Consider the following 9,563-nt stretch of genomic DNA (forward strand, 5'->3'; position numbering starts at 1 on the left):
TATCCTTTAAAGTGTTGCCATGAGATCTTAGCAAATGAGTCACACTTTTACTTCTTGTTCTCTTGTGATGTCTACTGCATCTGCAGTTACTTCCTCCCCTGGTCGTGGACCCTTCAAAGTCCTACGTGAGCGTGGGAATCAACTACTTCCAAACTCCTGTCCATGTTGATATTTTGACTTCTTCCCATGAATCATGAATGTTCTTCATAGCATCCAGAAAAGTAAAAATTTTCCAGAAGGTTTTCAATTTGCTGTGCTCAGATTCATTAGAGGAATCACTATCTCTGCCTTTATGGTCTTACAAAATGTGTTTCTTAAGTAGTAATACTTGAGAGTCAAAATTATACCTTGATTCATGGGCTGCAGAACGGATATTGTGTTAGCAGGCATGAAAAAATTAATCTCATTGTCTATCTCCATCAGAGCTCTTGGGTGACTATGTGCATTGTCAATGAACAGCACTATTTTTAAAGGAATCTTTTTTTTTTTAAATCCTGAGGAGTCGTTTTCAACATTTGTTTTGAAATATTGGGTGAATGACGTTGTTAACAGATGTGTTATCATCCAGGCTTTGTTCCACACACAGTCCAGGGCACAGGCAGAGTAGATTTAGCATAATTTTTAAAGACCTTAGGGTTTTTATAATAGTGTGTAAACATTGGCGCCAACTTAAAGTCACCAGCTGCATTAGCCTTTTACGAGAGAGCCAGCCTGTGCTTGGAAGCTTGGAAGCCGGGCATTGCCGTCTCCTCTCTAGCCATGAAAGCCCCAGATGGCATCTACTTCCAATTTAAGGCTGTTTCCTCCACATCAGAAATCTCTTTTTTCTTACAACCACTCTCATGAATTACCTTACCCAGATCTTCTGGAGAACTTGCTGCAGCTTCTACATAAACACTTGCTGCCTCACCGTGTACCTTTATGTCATGGACATGGTTGCTTTCCTTAAACCTCATGAGCCAACCTCTGCTAGCTTCCAACTTCTCTTCTGCAACCTCCACACCTCTCTCAGCCTTTGTAGAATTGAAGAGAGTGAGGGCCTTGCTCTGGATTAGCCTTTGGCTGAAGGGAATGTTGTGGCTGATTTGACCTAACCAGACCACTTAAGCTTTCTCCGTATCAGCAATAAGACTGTTTTACTTTCTTAGCATTTGTTGTGTTCACTGGAATAGGATTTTTAATTTCCTTCAAGAACTTCGCCTTTGGGGGGGGCACTCATCTGGCAATGAAATCCGCTGTCTTATATGGGTGTGGTTCATGGTCCCTCAAAACAATTACAATAGTAACATCAAAGATCACTCATTCATAGATCACCAAAACAAATATAATAATAATGAACAGCTCTGAAGTATTGTGTGTGTGTGTGTCCTGACTGCTGACCAATCAGCCTTTCCCTCATCTCTCTCCCTCTTCTAAGGCCTCCCTATTCCCTGAGACACAATGGTATTGAAATTAGGGCAGTTAATAACCCTGTAATGGCCTCTAAGTGTTTAAGTGAAAGGGAGAGTCACACTTCTCTCACTTGTGATGAAAAGCTAGAATTGATTAAGCTTAGTGAGGAAAGCATGTTGAAAGCTGAGATAGGCTGAAATCTAAGCCTCTTGCACCAAAAAGCAAAAAAGCGATAAAGTACTTTTTATGTAGTCATATAATGTTGAAAAAATATAATGCTATTACACACATAGGCTACCGTATAATATAAACATAACTTTTATATGCACTGGGAAACCAAAAAATTCATTTAACTTACTTTATCATGGTATTTTGCTTTATTGCAATAGTCTGGAACAGTACCCACAATATCTTTGAGGGATGCATCTAGTTTTGCATTTTCCTGGGGGAAAAAGTAAGCAATTGAAGTATAACTTCGATTGTCGGGAGTGGTCCCGTGGTTCGTTTTAATTATAATTAAAGTCTTTATCCTGTCATTTATTACCTCTGTAACATGTATTTAAAGAAATGTTACTAGACAACTGCTATAATTTATAAATGTCAGGTGGTATTATTGAGTAAACAGAAGCTTCTGTGAGAGCATGTGTCCCTTTTCACACCCACTAATAAAGCAGCAATATCAGTTACTTTGATTTTGTGTATGGAAGATCCGTTGCTGCAGACATTTACTCTCTTTTCCCTCCTGGTGTTTTCCGCTGTGTGTATGTGTGAGTTGGTTAGCACTGACCCCGCTGAGGCAGTGCCGTGCAAGACAGCACTGACCTCCTCAGGACCCACCACCACCACTCCTGCTTGCTTCTAGATCTATAACTAGACTCAAGTCCTTATAGACCCCTGAAGATGAGATACAAAGTGTGACCCATGAAGAGATCATCCTCAAAAACACCAAATGAACTACTCGAATGTGTGCATACAGAAATCTGGGAAAGATGTGAGGGGATGAATACTCTGAGTGTGGGACACTGATGGAAAGGACGTGAAGCTGGATCAGGCGATACTTCTTTACATGGGCTCACAAAACTGAGATTCCACACTTAGTGTTGCAGCTGGGCAGCTAGAAAAGATTTCCAAAATTCGTTTGCTTGGTTATCTGACACATGGACTAAAAAGTGACCTACCTTTTGGTGAAATAGGAAATGTAGACCTGTCTTAGTTTAATGTAGAGGAAGGGATTCGAATGGCTTAGGGAAATTGGAATTCTAGAGTAGATTTGTCCTTGGAGACTAGAATACAGAAGACGTACCTTTTACCAATACTGTGAGAAATGAACTTGTGAGGGCAGCCTCGGGGTCTTAGAAGAGCACCATAATTGCTTTTCTCTTTTGGCCATCCTCACAGTGGGAACTGGGGCCACTGAATTGGGAAATCTAAATGCAGTGGGAGTTACTAGATTCTGGAGTAACAGGGGTAAATTGTGGTGCTCAACTTCCAAAAGCAGGATTAGTGTGGTTACCATTAATGTGGCCAAAGTAGCAATCAGAATAGCCCAATTCACACAGACCTATGGTATTGGCTAGTTGATCACAGTATTCCTAGAAATGAAATAGATAAGAAGTTTACTAAATTCTTATTTGCTTTATCTGTTTAAGCAGAAACTTTCTAGGCCAAGGAGCAAAGGTCTAATCTGAGTCATAAAAAGAGAGTCAGAGCCCCTCAATCAATTCCTAAACTTATACCAGTTTATAGACCCAGAATTCCTTAAATGAAGGGGAGGCCGTGTCCCCTTGAGGAAGGACTGGTACTCCAGTAGCTAAACTACCAAAAATTTGTTTTACATAGTGTTTCTACCATTCTTCCCCATAGGGACCTACAGCTTTTTACCAGGGTAATCGCACTACAAAAATGAAACATTTCTACATTTCAGAGACTAGTGGACACTGGCTGTGGACTTACATCAAATCCAAGAGACCTGAAACATTACTGTGGTCCACCAGTCAGAGCAGGAGTTCATGGGAGTCAGGTGAGCCATGGAGTTTTGGCTCATCTCACATCATACCCACTGGGTCCCTGAATCCATCCTGTGATTATCTCTCCAATTCTAGGATGCATAATTGGAAGAGATGAACTCAGCAGGTGCCAGAATCCCCACATTGGTTTCCTAACCTGTGAAGTGAGGTCTATCATGGTGGGAAAAGCCAGGTGGCTTTTCTACTCCTGGAGGGATGGAAGTGATTAGTGCTCTCATCTAGGATTTGAAGGCTGTAAGAGTGGTGGTTCCCACCACATTCCCACTTAACTCTCCTATTGGCCTGTGTAGAAGACAGATAACTTGGAAANCACTCCTGGAGGGATTGAAGTGATTAGTGCTCTCATCTAGGATTTGAAGGCTGTAAACAGAGTGGTGGTTCCCACCACATTCCCACTTAACTCTCCTATTGGCCTGTGTAGAAGACAGATAACTTGGAAAATGACAGTGTATTAGCATAAGCGTAACCAGGTGATGGCTCCAAATGCAGCCTGCTGAAGCAGATGTTTCATTGCTTAAGCAAATTAACACCCCTTCCCCTCCAGTACCTGGAGTTGCATAACTATTGACCTGGCAAAAGCTTTTTTCTTAATAAGTATTAGTAAAAACTACGGGAAGCAGTTTGTTTTCAGTTGGCAAGGCCAACAGGAAACATTCATTGTTCTACCTGAGGGATATATCAGTTCTCCAGCCTTATGTCATGATTCAGTTTGCAGGGATCTTGATTGCCTTTCCTTTCCACAAGATATCACTCTGGTCCATTACATTAATGACATTGTGCTGATTGGGATACAGTAATCAAGCAGTGGCAACTATTCTAGACTTCTTAGTAAAACATTTGTATGTCAGATGGTGGGAAATACTGCAAATCCAACAAAAATTCAGGGACCTTCTACGTCAGTGAAGTTTCTAGGGATCCAGTGGTATAAGGCATGTCAAGACATCCTCCTTTCAAAGGGGAAAGAAAAGTAGTTGCATCAGGCCNGTAGTTGCATCAGGCCCCTCCTACAGTAAAAAGCAAAAGGCCTCCTTGGATTTGGGAGATAACATAGTCTTCATTTCTTTGTGTTACTGCAGCCCATTTGCCAAGTGACCTNAGTAGTTGCATCAGGCCCGTCCTACAGTAAAAAGCAAAAAGCCTCCTTGGATTTGGGAGATAACATAGTCTTCATTTCTTTGTGTTACTGCAGCCCATTTGCCAAGTGACCTGAAAAGTTGTTCGATTTGAGTGGGACCAAAAACGAGAGATGGTTCTGCAATGGGTCTACATTGCTGGGCAAGCTGCTCTGCCTCTTGGACCATATGGTCCAGCAGATCCAATGGTATCTGAAGTGTCAGTGCAAACAGGGATGCTGCTTGTTGACTTTGGCGGGTCCTTGGAGATGACCGTAGTGCAGACATTTAGGATTTTGGAGCAAAACCCTGACATCCTCTGCAGATAGCTACTCTCCTGCTACCAAGCCTTAGTAAAGATTGAACACTTAAATACGGGCCACTGATGATCTGTCTAAGCTGGCCACCATGATCTTGGTTACTGTATGACCCACTGAGCCATAATGTTAGGAGTGCACACAGCACTTCATCATCAAATGAAAGTGGTATATACATGATAATGTCCACACAGGCCCTGAAGGCACAAGTAATTTTCCTGAAGAAGTAATTCAAATGCCCAGGGTCCCCACTCCTGCTGTACTGCCTCCTCTCTCACAGTCTGTATCTATGGCTTTGGGGAAAGTTCCCTACAATCAGTTGACAGAGGAAGACAAGACTCAGGCAGGTTTATAGATGGTTCCCAGGTAAAGAACTGTGGCCAGCATAGGTATTTGCTAAATGCAAGTGGAATATGGAATGGATTGTGGGAAAAATTTATGAATACCGGCTATTACTACATGACTGGTTACAGAAATAAAGACTATAATTGTCACGAGTATTTCCTCTTATTTTGTTATACACACATTTGTGTGTGTCGTGTGTGGGTATTAAGCAAATATCTTTGTTTTCTTTCCTCTAATTTTATTATCATCTAACATAACAATATCATCTAACATAACTATATATCACACTATTTATTGTTAGGTTTAAATCATAGTATTTAAGGTATGAGATAACAAAAAATATTGCTCAAGGACTTTACCTCTTCTTCTGTGGATGGGGTTAGTACATTTTCAGTTGTGTGCAGGGTAGTTGTACTAGGTTAGGTAGAATTATCCTTGTATGGTGTTTATTTAGATATTAAGTATGGTTTGCAGAGATCAATAAGAGTGTACTTAACCATTAAGATGGTTAATTTTATGTATCAAATTGATCGGACCACAGAATGCCCAGATGTCCAGTTAAACATTATTACTGGGTGTGTCTATGAGAGTGTTTTAGGAAGAGATGAACATTTGAATTCATGAACTAAGTAAAGTACATTGCCCTCCCTCCCTAGGGTCATCACTCAACTCGTAGAGGATTCTAGTAGAACAAAAAGAAGAAAGTTGTATTCTTTCTCTCCACTTGATTGCTCCAGACATTGGTCTTCTTTGGCCCTTGGACAGAAATTCACACCATTGGTGCTCTTCGTTTTCCAGACCTTCGGACTTGGATTGAAATTTACACCATCGGCTCTCCTAGGTCTCCAGTTTGTAGAGGAGATGGCAGATTAAGAGACTTCTCAGCCTGCGCAATCATGTGAGTCAATCCCTTATGTTAAGTTTCCAATGTATATGTAAATATGTATGCATATATATTCTACTGTTTTTTTCTTTAGAAAACACTGAGTAGAATGTGTGTGTTTGTGTGTGTGTGTGTGTGTGTGTGTGTCTAGAGTGATGGAGAGAGACAGCGATAATAAGGAATTATATATACACCAACAATTAACAGTGAATGGACCTAAATTTAAAAGAAAAAAATGTATTTTTTGCTCTTTAACTTTCTAAGGCTTTTTGGAGTATGACATAGAATGCTATCAGAAAAAATGAAATCTTTGTTTTTTAAAAGAAAAAAATGGTCAAAGTTATCCCTGTGAAACTTGATTGATAATAATACTGTGAAGAAGATAAACTTTATGAATTCAGTCGTCAGTATAGAGAAATGCAAAAGAGGTCAAGAGATATTGGGTTTCTATTTTCTAATTATTTAGAAAATATTCTCTTGTCTCTATTTAAATGCCTTCTTGAAAGACAAGGACTTAATTAGTTACAGTTTTGTATAGAAACATGAATACCTGTTTGAATTTTGTCAAATGATTTTTCTGTATCCATTCAGATGGTAATGTGGTCTTTATCCTTCTTTCTGTCAATGTGGTTTATCATATTGATTGATTTCCCTGTATTGAACCACCCTTGCATCCTAGGAATAACTCCTATTTGATCATGGTGTATGATCCTTTTAATATGCTGCTGACTTGGTTTTACTAATATTTTGTTGAGAAATCTTTTGTGTCCATGTTCATCAGGGTTATTGACCTGAACTTTTCTTGTGGTGTTTTTGTCTGGCTCTGGTATCAGGGTGATGCTGACTTTATAAAATGAGTTTGGGAGTGTTCCCTTCTCTACTCTTTTGTAGGAGTTTAAGAAGGATTGGTATTAATTCTTTAAACGTTTGATAAAATTATCCAGTGAAGCCATCTGGTCAGGGCTTTTCTTTGCTGAAAGTTTTTGAATGCTAATTGAAGCTCCTTATTTGTTATTAGTCTGTTCAGGCTTTCTATTTCTTCAAGATTCAGTCTCGGTAGGTTTTTGTGTGAATTTATCCAGTTCTTGTAGGTTGTCCAACTTGTAACATGTAATTATAATGGTGGCTTTTCATAATCTTTTAAAAAAATTCTATGGCATCAGTTGTACTATCTTCTCCTTAATTCCCAATTTAATTTATTAAGTTAAATGAAATCCAGCTTTTGTTATATCCCAGGAAGTCTGGCCTATTGTATTTTTTGTTTGTCTTGAGATATAAGCAGAATAATGTAACAAGGCCCCCAGGAGCCAATGTAGTATTATAACATGGTTCAGTTATTTTGCTAATCAATTTGTGTGGGGAAACTGCATATAACTTCATATAACTCCCTAGTTCCACTTTTATACCCCATTTTATCAAGTAATTATTTTTTAAATAACTTTTTGTTTCTTGGATGGAAGATTTAGCCTACAGCCCCTCTGTGTTGTTATAAAGAGTAATTTTGCAAGCAAGGTTTTTTGGCTTTCCCTAGAAGTCTGCTTTTATACCAAACAGGCAATTGGAGACTGGAATGAGTTTTCCAGAATTTATAGAATGGGTACCCCAGTATTAGAAAGGAAAGAAGTCCTATAATATCCTAGGTATAAGACATGGATCATATGCTTAACTCCTTTTAATATACTCACATGTACTGGCCCACATTTAAAATAATAAAAATAAAAGCTAAGTGGGCTCTCACTTCCAATAGTGATAGAGTAACAGGGTTAGGACTTACATTCTTGCTATATACTGCTAAACAACTGCCCAAAGTATGTGAAAAAAATATTTTTAGGCAGTGGACAGCAAGCATCACAGAATTGCTGTGAGCTTTCCTTACTTCACCTTGCCTGATGACACAACCATGCCAGGGAGCAGGAGTGGGGATGCCAAACAGAGCATGGTGATGTCCTTAAGTTGAGGTGATCGGAATTCAGGGAGGCTGAGGTGGCTGTAAGTTGCAAAGTAGAGTTCCAGAGAGAAAGAAACAATGCTAAAAAAATAAATGGGGATCTCATTGAGTCAGATAAATATAAAGTCAGCTGTGCAGGCATCAGGCAAGATTCCATGAGACTGTGCAAAAAAACTCACACATGGTAGACAGTTGTTTAACTAGCTGGAACAGAAAGTGCTCATTCATCACCTGGGGCTTTGAGAGGAGATCCTAGAATGGTCAAACATTAAGAGTAAGGGCAATTATCCCTAGATTGAATACTGTCCTAGGCACACCCATAAATAGTTTCAAAGTAAGCCTCTAAAGCAAGAGTGTACAACCTTTACTTACAGTAAATTTTTTACACTTTGCAGGCCACATATGATGTCTTTTACATATTATTAACAGGTACCAGATGGACATGAATTCTTGTGGGGAGGGGCACCACTGTGAAAACCATTCTTAGCTCACAGGCCATTAAAAACAAACAAAAAAAGCTCATGGGATTGGATTCAGCTCATATGTCATAGTTTGCTGACTCCTGGTGTAAGTCAGTAACATCAAATCAAACTACAGTAAACCGAAAGACTTTATTTTTTACTATATGGCTTAATTGTGAAAAGGCCAAATATGAAAAAAAATAATTTTAGATACCAGCATATTTTGTCATATGTAGCATACCAGGGACTATCCCATTAGAGAAGCAGAGTAATGTAGAACACACCCTAATAATATTTAATTAGAGGGGCACCTGGGGGGCTCAGTCGTTTAAGTGTCTACCTTTGGCTCAGGTCATGATCCCAGTGTCCTGGGGTATCTCATGGACTCCCTGCTCAGCGGGGAGTCTGCTTCTCGCCCTCCCCCCCACCCTGCTGCTCCCCCTGCTTGTTCTCTCTTGTGTTCTCTGTCACATAAATAAATAAAATCTTAAAAAAAAGAAAAAGAAAATACAGTCCTGTCTAGTGCAGCAAAAAACACCATAGTTTGAAACACCTTATGTTCTTATATTTAATTAAAAACATTTAAAAAATCAAGTGTTTATATATTAGCATCTGAATTCACGATTATAAAGTTCAGGTAAAAAAGAAAATTCTAATACCAGGAAAAAATAATAAAAACAGAGTCAGAGATAGTATCAAATAATAATAAAAGTACAATAAAGAAAAAAGCTGGTGTATCCTTTTTAATAACAATTTCTAGCCTTCATTGTCTTCTTCCCTCCTCCAATAAGACAACTGCTTCCTTAACTGCAAGTTTACACTATAGAATTTCTTGACTTTATCCTGATTTCATGCTGGTAAATTCTAGACGTATACACTTGGGTCAACATCAGTACAGTTTTAAACAGATTTTCTTATGTGAGAATATTTTTACATTAGCAGAAAAGTTGTCAGGATGCTACAGAGATTTTTCTAGCATACCCTTTCTCGTATGTTCCAGTGCTACATTTGTCACAACTAATGAGCCAATAGTGAAACAATATTTTTTAACTAAAGTTCATGCTTTATTTAGATTGTC

Source organism: Ailuropoda melanoleuca, chromosome 11, assembly GCF_002007445.2.
Source record: "Ailuropoda melanoleuca isolate Jingjing chromosome 11, ASM200744v2, whole genome shotgun sequence".
NCBI classification, from domain to species: domain Eukaryota; kingdom Metazoa; phylum Chordata; class Mammalia; order Carnivora; family Ursidae; genus Ailuropoda; species Ailuropoda melanoleuca.